This window comes from Dasypus novemcinctus, chromosome 16, assembly GCF_030445035.2.
Source record: "Dasypus novemcinctus isolate mDasNov1 chromosome 16, mDasNov1.1.hap2, whole genome shotgun sequence".
Lineage (NCBI taxonomy): Eukaryota > Metazoa > Chordata > Mammalia > Cingulata > Dasypodidae > Dasypus > Dasypus novemcinctus.
In genome coordinates this window covers 19902537-19918665 of record NC_080688.1, presented here as the reverse complement: position 1 = coordinate 19918665, position 16129 = coordinate 19902537, and the positions used below count along the sequence as shown (strand labels likewise).

General features: G+C 42.1%; 1 long non-coding RNA gene and 1 pseudogene across 1 annotated transcript in view; both read right to left on the bottom strand.

Annotated features, from left to right (window-relative positions):
• Nucleotides 1-1395: 1395 nt before the first annotated feature.
• On the bottom strand, nt 1396-5705 carry LOC101421289 (guanine nucleotide-binding protein G(s) subunit alpha-like; annotated as a pseudogene).
• A 3240-nt stretch (nt 5706-8945) lies between these two features.
• LOC131273626 (uncharacterized) overlaps nt 8946-16129 on the bottom strand; it is a 30363-nt gene continuing 23179 nt past the window's right edge. The window contains exons 2-3 of the long non-coding RNA XR_009180874.1: nt 12056-12110; nt 8946-9403 (exon numbers count right to left, since the gene is read on the bottom strand). This is a non-coding gene — a long non-coding RNA (uncharacterized lncRNA). The remainder of the gene's footprint in view (nt 9404-12055; nt 12111-16129) is intronic.

The window sequence follows — 16129 nt, the reverse complement described above, 5'->3', positions numbered from 1 at the left end:
ATCCGCCCAACAGCCCACCCAGGACTCGCGAATTCCCCAGCACCGCAGAGCCACCAAAAAACGCGGCGGCAGCGGCGATACCGCGGCTCCCCCCACCCCCAAGGAGGGGGCATCCCGTGTGCAGGTCTCACCTCCCGGCAATAGAACCCAAATTATATCTTATAGACCAATCCTCTCCGTTACCTTCCCTCCAAATCGATGTCCAGACAGTTCCTGCATTGCAAAAATCCGGAAAAAGCCTGTTCTCGGAGAACCTCCAGCGGCGCCCAGCTGCCTCTTCCCAGGAGAGACTGAAAGGCAAGCTCAGTCAGCCACCATCTTACTTCCTCTCCCTCTATATTCTTTTTGTCTGCATATGGTTGTTCAGTTCTTTCAATACCGTTTGTTGGAAAGACTACCCTCTCCCTCTCAAATTGCCTTTGCTTCTTTGTTACAGCGTTAGCAGTACACTCAGGGTTCTGGGTCTCTAGGTTCTTGACTGTGTCACATAAAAGTATTTAAGGACATGCTATAGGGTAGGTAAGGGAGTAAAGAGTTTAAGAGACAAGAAAACTAGCAAAGTACACGCAATAGGTTAGTTGACCGTTGACTGTGTTCATGTGGATATATTTCTTTTCTCTCTATTCTGTTCCAACTATATTATATTTTTTTTTAACCATAACCAGAGCTTTTTAATCACTATAGCATTATGTTTTTATTCCTTGATTTTTATATATTGAACCATTCTTGAATTTTGGGGATAAATCCTACTTGGTCCTGCTGTATATCGTGTAAATATGCTGTTGGATTTAGTTTACAGGCGTGTTGTTCAGGATTTTGCATACAAATTCAAAATAACTATTAGTCTTTAATTATCTTGTGGAATCTTTGCTATCAGGTTACTCATGGCCTCATGAAATGAGTTAGAAAATTTCTCTCATCTCTCTTTTTTGGAATTGTTTGAAATGTATTCATGTTAATTATTTAAATGTTTATACAAAACACCTGTGAAGTCATCTTCTGGATTTTCTTTGCTGGCAAGATTTTTATTACTGATTCAGTCTGTTAAAGGTCTTTCTTATTTTCTTTTTTTGCTCGCCCACATTTAATATTTATTCTGATTTTTTAATGTTGCACAAAACAATGTTTCATTATTTATTTGTTTGCTGTTGTCGTTTTATTTACTGAAAATGAAAGTGAACTTTTGTGGCCCTTTCATCCTTTTCTCTTCTTGCAGACTGCCTAAAACTTTCTAAATTTGGAACATTTAAAGCAAGCTGAAGGGAAAATGGAGTTTCAAAAAATCTCAGGGGAAAGGAAAGGTTGCATTCTTAAATATGCCCTATGGTGGACAAACAACTGGGTGTATAATTATGTTTCACTTTTGATTAATTGTGCTTAAGGCCTTAATTAAATTTAGGGGTTTCCTTCTTCGAGAAGCTTGTACCATCGAAGATGCAGGTGCTGGATGATGTTCCGGCAGGCAATGAACAAGAGGAGAATGTTCTCGGCGTCCACAGCGCATATGAAGTGGGCTCTCAGTAGTGGCGTCCATCTCCACTGGCAGTGCCCGTCTCAGGATTCCATCGTGGATGAAGTACTAGCCCAGGTTAAGCATGGGGCTTCTCCAGGCTCTGAAGTAGCATCCTCACGAGTAGTGTAGCATGCAAACTCTGGAAAGTAGTCCTCAGTCTTCACTTTTCCAGCAAAGACTTGATCAGCAAGCAGATTTTGCTTGTTGAGGAGCAGAATCGCAGGGACAGAGTGCAGCCATCCATTGTTCCAGATGCTCTTGAAGAGATTCGGTGCCTCCCGCAGGCGGGTGATCTGGTCCTGCTCCAGACTGACCATGCGGTAGCTGCTGCTGGGGACGAGGAAAGTGACTGCTGTCACATCGATGAAGCACTGGGTTCACAGTATTCATCGCACTGGCCACCCACATAGAGCATGTGGAAGTTCACTTTTGCCCACTTAGAATTTAATCTGAAAGATTCCAGAAGTCAGGATGCAGCAGAGAAGCAGGTCCTGTTCCCTCAGCACATAGTCGGCCTCCTTGAGGACATCACCCTTGTTCAGAAAGTCCTGGGCACAGTCAAGCCACTGGTACTAGCGGGAGTGCTCCTAGCACTCGGGAGGGAAGTCAAAGCCAGGCACGGTCATGCTTCACGTTCAGGACACAGTGCTCTCAGCTGGTGCTCAGGGTTGGCCAGCTGCACAAGGGAGGGCGCACCAGGTCGCTCAGGGCCGGCAGGATGGTTTCAATGGCCTCTTTCAGGCTGTTTTAGATGCCCTGCACTTTGTGGCCCTCTTACCATTGCTCTTTCTCTGGCAGCCAGCAGGCCCTCTTCCCTACCTTCTCCATTAAAGCCATTTACATGCAGGACCCTCATTTGCTTCACAATGGTGCTTTTTACCAGACTCCCCTGCAGCGGTGGTCCCTGATGCCTGGATTTGCTTTTCCTTCTGCACCCGCTTCTCCATTTCCTTGTTGGCCTGGCGCTGCGCCTTCAGCCTTCTCTTGGCGCTGCTCCTCCGTCTCTGCCGTTCCGGGTTCAGCCCGTGGCGGCGGCTGCTTGGGCGCGCTGCCTCCCGAGGGTGGTGCAGGCCGAGCGGGCCAGACAGACGCGGGCGGCCCGCGGGCGCGAGGGGTGAGGCGGCAGCAGTCGGAGCCGAGGCCAAGGAGGCTCAAGGCGGCTGCCGCGGGCCCAGGCCCAAGGGAGGAGCGGTGGGGGCAGCCCACGCCCCTGCCGCACTCGCTTCTGGGCCTGGCCGCGCGGCTCCCACCCGAAAGCGCCTCCGCGCGTGGGCGAGGGGGAAGCGGCCGAGGAGGAGCGGCGGCCTGACGCCGGCGGCCTGCGGGATTAGGAGGGCGCACTTCCCCCGGGCTGGCGCCTGCAAGGAGTGTCCCTAGTCCTGCGCCCAGGGGCACCCGCCACCTTCACCCCCAAAAGAGCTTAGTTCTGCTAGCTCTGAGTTCATGTTAATGTTCTTGTTTCCTCAGGTGTAAAGTTAGAGGATTCATTTGAGATCATTGTTTTAACAATTTTTTTGTTTTATATTTTGTTTTTTTATTTTTAAAAGATAGATCACACAAAATGTTGCATTAAAAAATATAGGGGATTTCCGTATGCTCCACTCCCTAACGTCCCCACACACACACACACACACTTTCCCCACATCTACAACCTCTTGCATCAGTGTGGCGCATTCATTCATTGCGTTTGGTGAATACGTTTTGGAGCACTGTTACACAGCATGGATTAAAATTTACATTGTAGTTTACACTCTCTCCCAGTCCATTCAGTGGGTTATGGCAGGAAATATAATGTCCTGCATCTGTCCCTGCAACATCAACTCCAAGTCCCAGAAATGCTACCATATCTCACCTCTTTTTCCTTCCCCCTGCCTTCAGCAACTCCCATGGCCACTGTCTCCACATGAATGATATTTCTTCCATTGCTAGAGTCACAATAATTCTATAGTAGAATACTGTAAGTCCACACTATTCCATATTTTATCCCCCAATCCTGAGGACTCTGGGATTGCTACTCCCACTCCACCTCTTAGAGGGGGCTTCAATCTTACATGGCAGATGGATGGGATCCTCACTTCCTTGTTAGCTAACCTGGGCAAGTGTTTTAACTGTTTTTAAACGCAGGAATTTACGTGTATAAATTTCTATCTGAGCATTCTTTTCCCTGATTTCCACAAGTTTGCTAATTTTTGTCATATTTATTCTCCTCGAAGTATTTTCTATTTTACATTCTTACACTCTTCTTTGACTCCTTAGGTATCTTTCAGTTTTCACATAGTTGTGAATTTTCCTGTTTTCTGTCATTGGTTTGTAGCTTAATCTCTTTGTGATTAAAAAAATTCTTATATACCATAAGTCTTTCTAAATTTATTGAGATTTTTTTTTTGGTACCCTAGCATATGTTCTTTCTTGAAGAAAGTACCATGTGCACTTAAGAATGTATTTTACTCTATTTGGTTTACATATAGTTGGCTTATAGTGTTGAATTAAGTCCTGTGTTTCCTTGTTAATATTCTGTCTAGTAGCTCTAGACCTTCCTAAATATAGAATATTGAAGTCTATTCTTCTATAGCTGTCTATTTCTGCTTCCAATTCTGTTATTCCTTCTTTGCTATGTGCTTATGTGTTCATAACTGTCATATATTCTTTATGCCTTTTCCTTTTACCTATGTATGTATATTTTCATTTTGTAAATATACTGGTCTTAAAGTCTATATTCTTTTGTATAGACACCACAACTCATTTTGGTTTCCTATTTGCTAGGAGAATCATTTTCCATTTTTTCACTTTCAACACATTAGTGTTTTGGGATCTACAGTTTAATCTTTTAGTCTGCCAACCTCTGCTTTTTAAATGGAAAATTAACCCCTTTTACATGTAAATGAATTTTTAAAAATAGTACTTATGTCATTTTGTATTCTATATGTCATATATTTTTCCCTCATTCTCATTACCCAGCCTCTGCTCTATATGACCAAGAGAGCAAGAACTGGGTCTCTGCTGTGTCCTATCCATGCTACTGAGCACAGCGCCTGACAGTGAGTTGTTTCTCAATCATTTGTCACTTTTGGAGATGTGTATATGGATCATTCAATTGTCTTCCTTACAAAGTCACTCATCTCACTGTTGCTCCACACTTTGATTGCCAATTTGGCCTTGTCTAAAAGGGTGCTTATAGGAGAATATTCCTAAATGCTTGAGTCTTTTGTCCACAAAGTCTGTATTGAAGTTAACACACACCTAAGCAGGTGAGATAGCAGTGAGCTGAAGGTAATTGCTTTCTCTCTCTCTCTGGGCATCTGTGTATCTCTACTATGAGGATATCAGATACTTTTGTTGAAGGTTGGAGATGGAAGCAATGACCTGCTCCTCTTGAATGACTCTTTTGCTCTGTTGTTACCTTCAGCCTAGATTTTGTGTATGTCCTGAATAAGCAAGGACACACATTCTACATTCAGTTAGGCCTCTTCACTTTCTAAAATGCCTTACTGGCCTCTAGTCTGTGGGGACCCTGGTCTCTACCCAAGCCATGCCTGAGGTAGTGATCCAGGAAGATTAAGGTTAGTTGACTGGTAGTGAAGAAAAATGTATATGGAGACATTAGGATAGTATGGAGGAATAGGGCTGGTTCAAAGGGGTGGGGACTCCTGCAGAGGGGACAGTTAGAGGCAGTTAAGGAGCCCGACAACCACCCATTGTCAGAGATGATTGTACAAAGCAGAGCGAGATTATTTTTTGTATTCTTTTATGTTTACTTTTTTATTTTATTCAATTTTATTTTTCTCTAGTATTTGATTTCATTTTTCATAAAATCAGTTACTCAGAAAGACTTTAGAAGAGTTTGCTTTCTTGGTGATATTGACCTATTTGTCACCATATCTTCCCATTTGAAAGTCTACCTAGGCACACCAGGTCTCTAGCCAAGCAGAAATCCAACATGCTTCAGGCTTTCTTAGCCATGTGTACTGAGGAGGAGCCCCACCTTGGGAGCTATCAGTTCCTCTGAATCGTTGAAAAGCGTGGCTTTTCCATGGTGAAATTGGCATGATATATCATCAGTGACCGTGATGTAGCAGTCAAAATCAACCACAAAAAACAGCCCCACATGCTTTCCCAAGATGTGAGCATAATGAAGACCTTGAAACATCCGAATATAAACAAGATATTTGAAGCCATCAGGAATGACGAACATTATCTCATTATGGAGGATGCTAGTAGAGGAGAGCTCAAGACATTGTGGAATAACAAGAAACCCAAACAAAAGTCCAACTGACAATAATATCTGCTCTGCATGCAGTATTGTCACCAGAATTGTGTTTCACACAGAGGCTTGAAAGCAGACAACCTGGTTTTGGATGCTGAAAGGAATATAAAACTTGCAAATTTACCAGTGACAATAAACTGGAAACCATGTGTTCTGAGGAGACAACCCACATTGGGAACTATTTGTTCCTCAGAACCATTGTAAAGAATGGCTTTTCCAAAGTGAAATTGTCATGGCATACCCTCACTGGCCATGAGGTAGCCATCAAAATCACCGCCTCCCCCCCACCAAAAATGAGCATAACTCCATCAGCCTCCACATGCTTTCCTGAAAGGGGAAAATATTGATGGCCTTGAAACTTCCAAATATAAACAAGTTTTTGAAGTCATTGAGAATGACAAAATACTTTTTCTCATTATGGAGTACACTAATGAAGGGGAAAACTTTGAATACCTGGTGACTCCAGGCCCTTTGGAAGAATGAGAAGCCCAAGCCAAATTCCGTCAGGCAGTATCTGATCTGCAGTATGGCCACCAAAAGTGTATTAGCCAGTGACTTAAAGACAGAAAACCTGCTGAATGGTGCAGACTGGAATGCAAAACTTGCAGATTTGGCATAAGCAACAGCACATTTACTAGTGATAAGAAGCTGGAAAACTCGTGTGGTAGTTTCCGTTACACTTCCCCAGAAATCTTCCAGGGAGTAATGTATGATGGGTCCTCTGTCAATGTCTGGAGGCCGGGAGTCATTCTCTAAACAATGGTGAATGGGGATCTATCTTTTCATTCACAGTTTCCAGGACCTGCAGGAGCAGGTACTCAGTGGGGAATTCTGTGTTCCATTGTACCTGTCCAAGATCTGTGTAAACCTGATTTAAAAAATGCTTTAACATAGTCCCTTATAAGAGAAGAACACTACAGCATATGGTAAGCAATCCCTGAGGAAATGTGGGCTATGAACATTAAGAAATAAAGCCCTATGTTGAGCCCCTCCCAGATTACTATGACTCCCAGAGGACAGCACTGATGGTGTCCATGGGATACAGCATAGAAGAGATCAAGGTATCATTGACTCATGAAAAGCATGATGAAGTCATGGCAACCTATCTGCTGCTAGGCTGCAACAAATGGGAGCAGGAGGCCCCTATTATTAACCTGTAGACTCAGACATCTCCTGATCAGGAAAACAGCCACACTCCCTCCTCACACCGGATGAAACAGCACAGTCTGTTTGCCAAGCCCATGCAGTGAGATTCACTGAACCCACAATTCTCCCCGCTGATGCCTTATTTTAAAACATTCAGAAATATAGGGATTTCACGTGCCCTGGGAGGCACTAGAATTAAGGGAGGAAGGCCTGGAGCATGGCCCACATTCTTGCCAGACCCCTGCCAGGTCAGGAGGAGAAGCCCTCCCCTGTGCCCTCCAGCTGCAATCTCTCCACCAGCACCTTTTGACCCTGCAATTCCCCTCTTCTGAGAACAGAAAGCTAAAGCACACCAGTTTTTGGAGCCTCTTAAGCCCTCTGCTTCAGCCAGACTCCCTAGCCCTGCCCCACCTGCCCCAGGAACCACTGATGGACATAAAGTAGCCCAATCAGGCCTCAGGGTTGTGACCCATGGGGAAACACTGGGAGGACCCCTACATTGGCCCTGTGGCCTCACCCTGTGCCCACATCAATTGCAGTGGGAATGGAGACCCTGAAGGAACTAATTCCCACTCAGCTGTTTCCAAGGAAAATTCAATCTACAGGGTATAACACCAAGTTAGGGGAAAGCAGCAGAATTTGCCCTGTAGGGTGAGGTCAGCCTCAAATTCTGGCAACAGCCAGGACTGGCAAGGGACCATGAGGTGGTTCATGAAATTTATCCACAGCAATATATGCTTCAGTTGTGCCTTCAGGAAGCATGACCAAAGAGAGAGGAAATACCAAGGAGAGATGTTCACTGACCAGGAGGTACAGCCATGCTCACAGAACTTTAAATGGAGGAAGAAAACCTTGAGGTTCCAAGAGATGATGCAGAGATCTGCTAGGTGCTAAATGTACTTGGCTGCAAGTGGGACCTGACCAAGCACTACAGGCTGACCAAGCACTGCAGCATGCAGGGACAGGAGGACTTTCTTCAGTGGAGGATGGAGGGGTGCAAATTGCAAAAGAAGAACCAAGTTGGAGGACTAACAATTCCATATTTCAAACCTTATTACAAACCTAAACCAATCCAAACTTTGTTGTATTGGCCTAAGGACACACATGTAGACCAAAGGAATAGAACTGATCTTGTATATACCAATTACTCATACAGGTATTTGATATTTGTAATGGGAGCCAAGTCCACTCAATGGGTACAGTATAATCTCGTCAAGAAATTGTTATGGGACAACTGCATTTTTATACAAAATAATGAAAATGGATGCCTGCTTTATGCCATGAACAAAAATTAACTTATAATGAATCCTTGACCTAAACATATGACCTACATTCATAAAACTCTTGGAGGAAAAGCCAGGAATAAATCTCAATGACCTTGTATTTAGCCATGGATGATATCAAAAGCACAAGCAACAAAAGAAAACCTAGACAAATGGGGTGAGGGAGAAAACTACTCCTATTTCTTCAAAGAACAGTGACTTCAACACCAGCACAAATCAAAGTAGGAATCCTTGATTTTGGAGAGGACTGGCCTTGGCTTTCTTCCAGAATGGCAAAGACTTTCCATCCCAGCCAGTATCCAGCACTCCAGAACTTCTGATTTTGAACCTGAAAGCAACTAGTGAGTGAAGATGCTCCCACCTCACATGATGGGCATCAGAGACAGTTACCATACACACACACACAAATGTTAAGAGGCCAGGGTGCTTTCAGGAGACTTTCCATAGAGGATGAAGATCACGAGCTCCATGGAGCCTTAAAAGAAGGTTGTAATCCAACAAACTGGAGAGTAGGTGCTGCAACACTGCTGAGGCTCAGAGCCCAGCTGACACATGGATAGCCCAGAGATTCAAGTCTCCTGGGCATACACCAACCCCAACATCAACCACAGCTTCATTAAAAGGGACAGAAGAGGCCTGTGTAGAGAAGTCACATCTGAGTCCAACTCCAATCACAATCAGGAGCACAAATTCCAAAGCAAGGCCCACTGGCCAGGCACTGAACTCTGGAGCCATCCGCCATGACCACAGGACCTGGGTGTCTCCATAGCCCTCAGGAACACCACTACTGGGGGTTGAGATGAGAAGTTCCTAGGCACAAACAGTTTTAAGTTGGAGCCAAACAACAATTTTAGGCTGCTGGGCATGTACGGCATGCCGGGCTGGAGAACTTCAGGCAGTCGAGGACACAGATATGCAGATACTGCAGTCGGGTCTCGGTGGGGATCACCTTTGGGTTATATTTGCACTTCCATGACTTTCAAATCATTGCTTCCAAATTATCCAAGAAGCTTCAGCTTTCAAATGTTGAATGGAATTGCCTGGGAAACCAGAGGTGGGGCTGCAGACCTTCACTGCCAGGTGGCCACTCATCCCCACCTTTGTGGCTGTAGAAACTGGGCTAGTGCTTTCCACCTGTGGCTCTGATCTCCTGCCTTCTCCATCTTTACCTTTGTTTCTAGTAGAGTGGAGCTGAATCTGGAGAAACAAAGAGAATTCAAGTGAGACCAGAGTCTGATTATTCAAAGCTGGCTACAGCTTATAGTCAGCAATCAGTAATCATCTCTTGTGTTTGGCAAAGATCCCAAGTTAGGCAGGACCATGGGAAAGCTTTATAGGGCACAGCAAGAAGTCTCAGGTATGTTCCCAAAGGAGGTTTTATGCAGTGAAGCTGGAGGCAGAATAAAAATATCTTATGTCGTTGTTTGGGGAGCTTATTTGGCTTTCCCTGGTAGGTCCTTATTTGAAAGAGTGGTGAAAGTTGGAGGGTAAAAACATAGGGAAGCTGGTTGTCATAGATGAAATTCCTCACCCCCTGGACCTAATGCTTATAGAGGTTTTGGGTCTTTCATTTCTTTCCCTGCCCAGAAATTACCCTTCCTATTTTGCCCCTACAAGGGTCCAAGGAAGTGGAGGAGAAGAATTTCCAGGTTACACCCACAAAACAGGTTGTACAGAGAATTTGTCTAAACTATAAAAATATATAATAACAAAAATTTCACAGTCCACTTTTTCTCCAGTTCCATGGAGAAAGTGGGAGATAGGATTTCTGGGATTTACTGGGAGGTTGACTCAGGCTGGAACACTTTCAGGTCTGGTGGTTCAATTCCTTATTAGCCTTCCCAAGGCTCACTTAGGTTTCTACCCTCTCTTCCCTCCTTCCCTTCCAAGGAAACCATCAAGGTGGCCTGTCCCTGACCTCAGGACCCTGAGCTTCATGCTTGGGCATCTGTGGACCTGTTCCATTGCAGCCCTGAGCAGGTGGAGACGGCAGCTGCTCTCTGACACAGTGGTGAAGGTGAGGGGTTCTGACTGCTCTGCCTCCTTCCTCGGAGCTGGGTATGTCTTCTCCAAGCTTTTGTGCAAGGGGTCTTGTCCTCCTCAGAAGAGCCTGTGTCATCACCTCCCACAGCCTTCCAGGGAAGAAAGAGTGGCTAACCCAACCTGTTAGTGGGTAGGGGTCTCCAGTCCATTAGGAGGCGGCTCTGGCTACTCCTCTCCCTGATGACAGTACACTGAGTCTTCTCCCTTCCAGGAAAGCCTCTGTCTGAAAGCACCCTCCCCACCACTCTTCTTCCCTGGGGGATATCCTTAGCTGTGATTAACCCACATAGTGTCACACAGGACTTCCTCCCACCCTCACTCTACTCCCCCATCTCTCTGCTTCCTCGCATTCCTTCCCTGACAGTGTGGACCTCCATGGGCTGGGGTACAGGCAGGATGAGGTAACTCCAGCCCAGTCCCCTCAAGGCCACTGTGGGAGTGGGTGGTTATGGGCCCTTAGCTGGTGGCAGCCACTGTAACCTTATTTTTTTTCTCTGCTTTCTTGTTTTTGAGATATTGGGGAAGGGAGTCATACACAGAGGTGCGCTCGCTCTCACATGGGCTGTGCAATTTCTTGTGAGGTGTTAATCTTTCTTTATTAATTTTTTGGATTCATGATGAATCCACAACCATTCATCACTTCCCCCTTCCCGTACAGATGACCTCCAGCAGGGCTCTCTCTGTGCTCCATAAGGTCATACACTCTTCTCCCCACCTCTTCACCCCAAACTTCTTTCCAGCTAATACCAGAAGATTCAAGTAACAGGAGTTAATGTTGATATAGAAGTATAGAAAAGAAAACAGAGGCAGTGTGGGCCATCATGGGGCATCACTGCAAGTAACAGAAACTTACTCAGTTTGATTTTGACAGGGAAGGAGCATATGATGATATTGTGTAGACTGCTAAATTATGAGAATGGATGGAGAATCAGGTTCTATGGAACATGGGTAGGATTGAGATCACAGCCCCATGGCACAACTCATCTAGTGAGGACATCCCCACCATCCCCACTAAGCAAAATATGCTAAGGTTGTACCATCAACACACCACTGGCCCAGGATGCTGACTGTCCTTGAAACTCAAACTCAAAGAAGATTCCTAGGCCAAAACTCTCTGAGTAACTGGATTCTGCTTCCAAGGCTAAATCTTATTTGTGGAGTGTCTCTCACTTGATGATGCCCTAGCTGCAAGGGAGTCTAGGAAAGCAAGTATCTGGAACTTTCATCCCTAATTAGGTAAGGTGTTCTCTGCCTCTAACTGTGGTTAATAAAGTAGGAAAATCCCAAACACACATGGGATTGCAGATGCTAAGCAGACTAACAATCTCAGATGTCCCTAAGGAAACAAATATCACATTGGGACCAGTGAATATCCTACAACTATAAAATGCAAACAATATTTTCCTTTTGTGGCTCTAATCTACACTACCAGAAAGAAATTCTGAATGAAAAATTATAAAAATGTTCCATTCTTTCATTCTATGAATCAGTGTCCTGCAAGGACTATGTTAAATGATAATACCTGTTTGGATGCTTAAGTATTATTGCCAAAAATATATTTTTATATAAATTTTAGCATAAAATTTATATTAAAAAGTATAATTATATATACATATACAAATACATAGAAATTCATTTATATATGCACGCATGTGTATGTGTATATATATATAGAGAGAGAGAAAGACAGAGAGAGAGAATGAGGAAACGTTAAAGCCCTAAAAATATCATTGATACCCTGCCTTTAAACAGTCATACCTAGAGCTAAACAAGGTATTGAAAAGCCCCAATAATCAAACAAATTACCTTTTGGGTTACAGTTAGTTTGTGATGAGTTTCTGTTATTTGCCTCTAAGAGAGTCTGGAATAAACAAATAACCATATGAATAAAGTTGTCATTTTACATCTGTTGATTCTATTTTTTGCATTACAAACATAAATGGACATATGTGAGAGCGTGTGTATGTACTATAGGAAAGAAATGGGGGATAAAAACTGAAATGATTTTAGATTTATTTATAATCCTCTGTCTTCCAGAGCTATAAAAATCTTTACATTTTAAAAATGTTTCTTCATTTTGACTGTTTTCTTTTCTTCTACTCTTTTGAGGTGGGGTGCAAACATGTTTGACAAAAAGAATGTAGACTTCTATTTTATTTAGAAAAATTATTTTTAACTTCCAGTTAAGGCTGGTTCTATACATTAGTTGAAAATACACTTGGTTTGACAAAGTTTTAATGTTTTTGCAAAAAAAGGATCTTAAGACTTAAATTAAAAATATAAGGGGAAAGAATAAGGAAAATTATACTTGGGATTAAAAAATTTTTAAATCATAAAATTTAGACTTCACTAAACATCAAAACCCAGTGCTCATCCCTCAATACACAACACGTGCACACAAGTACTTTCTTCTAAAGGATCTAGAACATTAGATTAAATGGGGTGTGAAAATAAGTCTCAGAATTTTATGAGACATTTTCCAATAATGAACATGGACATTTACTTCTGCTTTCCCACATAACTTCACTGAAATGGTAGTAAAGTGATTAATTTAAAAGGCTGAAGCAAAAAGACAAATAGAAGAGACAAGGAGAAACAAACTCTATCATTTTGAAAGCAAGAATGTGAGTATATGACTAGTAACTTGTCGGCAAGTGGTAGAAAACACAAGCCTGAGCGGCAGGGGCAGAAGCACAGGCATGCTGCTTTACACTGCTGATCCCTTCAGGACTCGGAACTGGAGACATCAGGTACCCTGTGGTGAAACAGGTCGGGTGAAAATAGGAGGATAAACTTAAGTCTGTGTATAAAATGATCAGAAGTCCGTATTTCCTCCTCACTGCAGAAGACGGGAGGTTTACTCTCTGGATATGTTGATTCAGTGAAGCCCTGGAATTAAGGGCATCAATTGCTCCCATAGGCTTTAAAATTGCACTGAACACAAGAGACTAAGTGAAAATCTGCATACCAAGCAGAGAGATTTCTAGTACTGGATGTTGCATTGCTTCCAGTAGTTAATTATTTAAAAATGGTGTGGTAAGCAACCCCGTGCGGTAGGTTTTTTCCTTCTATTTGCCTATTTTCTATGTATTTGCTTTCTTTATATAGAAGTTTTCATAAACCAAATCAGGAACAGATTGATTTACCAAGTTTTTCTATGTTTCATTTTTCATTTTTCCCCAATTAACTTTCCTACTTTTTTTCATGGAAGAATGACGTAACATAGAAGATTCAATAATGAAGGCTTAAGTTGTTTTTGGTTTTGTTTTTTCATTAAATTCAAGACATTTTTCTTTTAGAATTCAAATATACAAGTATTTAGGCTTTCTGGGCTGTCAATAGTGTTGATGAGGGGATTGTTAATTCTGTGTGTTTCCATGTGTGGTATGTGGTATGTGTGGTATGTGGTATGTGTGTGTATGAGTGTGTGTGCAGGTGTGGTCACAAGTGTGTTATGCGTTGAATACATTTTAGAGGCTGTGATTGCCACAGTAACATGACTTTCATGGAGTTCAATTGGGAGTCATCTGTTTTCTGCCTGCTTATATGAACAAGGCACTGAACTCTGTCTAAGCAATCTAGAAAACTAGGTCCTTTTTAAAAGATGGACCTTTAAGTACAAGTAATCTGTGAGATCACGATTTGTATTAAACTAAAAACATTTACAGTGACCAGTGATCTATGTAAAACTTTTGAACATCTACTAAGTTTTGAGACGTCAAAAAAAAAAAAAGCCAATGTTAAAATTTTTATGTGACTCTATTTTTGCTTTGAATTTATGTTGGAAGAACAGAGGAAAAAATGTGGGAAAACACAGTCCTTCACTAGGATTTTAATTTTTCTTTCCTGTTGGATCTTTTTTTATAGACAGTACCAGGGATTGAACCTGGGATCTTGGGAAGCAGGCACTCAACCACTGGGCAACAACCGCTCTCCATTTTTTCCAAGAGCTACCTGATATTGAACCCAGGACCTCATACATGGGAAGCAGGCACTCAGCCACTGAGCTACATGTGCACCCCTCTGTTAAATCTTAAGAGACTAATACATACTAAAACTTTTAATCATCCAGACAAAAACAAACCTTAAAGACTGTGTTTAGTTCTGTTTTCCAAATAGAAAAGAAATAGAAGAAAATAAAGTTGCTCTTTATTTCTGTGACCCAGTCAGAATTGCCTGCTCTACTTCTGCACATTTTTTACAAATTTTTAGAACAAGAAATGCTGGAAGGAAACAAGGAAAGCAAACAAATACTGTTTTTGAAACAGAAATTATTGATTCGCTCTTGTGTAATAATTAAACTTTGATACTCAGAAATTTTAACATTACTGTACACTCAAATACATGATCTTAAAATGGCATTTGAACATCTATTAAGCATCATTTAAATAAGATTTTGAGTAAGATTGATGTGTATTGTAATTTATACCTAAAACTACACAATAACATAAGTTTCATTTCCTATCTTAATTTCCCGGGATTACTGTTTTGGAAAGGTATTCAGTGTATGTTTTATAAATTATTGTTTCTCATTAATAGTCTTGCCCTAACAATCCCAGCAAACTAATGTCCTGTCTTCTAAGATACACATCAGACCTAGAACTAAGAATCTTATCAGGCCACGGATAGTTTCCATTTAGTCATTAGAGAGTCAAGTATTTTCCTATTGTAAGTGGATAGTTTTCTGACTGTTTTTAAAGACTCTATCAACCGTGAAAAAGGTCAGCATTATGTGCGAGTCAAAACATAAATATTTGTATAATGCCTTATCATTTTTATTGTTAGTGTGTGGAAACAGAATAATAAATAGGAGTTGAAATTCTACTCTTAAGTCTTAGAAGGAACATAATATATCCAGTCATTTTTAGTAAGATCATCAGATAATATAAAAGCATATTATTTTACAAACTAACTTATTATGTTCTCATTTTATATTATAATAGCTTAAAACATTACCCACACCTAGAACATTGTCTTAATGCTAGGAGAAAAAAGTAATCAGATTTTATCATGTGATGTATTTTTCATAACTCTCTGGACTAATGATATTTCACACTATAATTAGAAAGCAAGAGCTGACCTGGTGCAAGTCTCCCTGGAATATGAATATACTCTTCTTGAAAGGGGATGGAAAGTGAGGTTGGCATGAACTTTGCTTGGGAACAGCGCACTGGCTGCTACCAATTACATTTGCACTAGTAATCATAATTAGAGTGCTTCTTCTGGCAAGATGCTTCTGGAAACACATGAGGGTTTCCGTTTATTTTGGGAGAGGGAAAGTGAGCTCTTGCTCCTTTTCCTTTCATATGCTTGGAATTTAGTTAATGCATCCCAGTTGCACTCAGCACTTCTCTATTTCCCACCATAATGGAAATTCCACGTGTGACTCTGCTCCCATTAAATGTGAGCTCCATGAACCTCAGGCCATAACGTTCTTGTCCATTTGTGTGTCTATGATACCGAGCACACAATCCTGTTCCAATTAAAAATTTGAGTTAAAAAGTGAGTTACTATAATAATAATAATATTGCAAGGAAAATACATGTTTCATTGCTTCATAAAAGAAGGGCTACTGGTCTGGTCAATATTTGACATACCAAAAACAGAGGTTTGGCAGTTTGTCTGTCCTGCTGTGAAGGCCTTATGCTTGCTACTCTATGTGCTGCTGGACTTTTTACAGGGTGTCTAAGGAACAGCGGGGCCCCTGGGCCTGAGCCTGGGCCTGGTGCTTCACTCAGCTCCTTGGTGATACTCTCAAGATGCTTGTTTGGGACCCGATCCTCTTAATTTCAGAATAAGGACTTGAGAGAGACAACCTTGAGCTGCCGGATCTAAAATTCCATACTTTTACCTGTGTACTGACTGAGTGCCATTACTCTG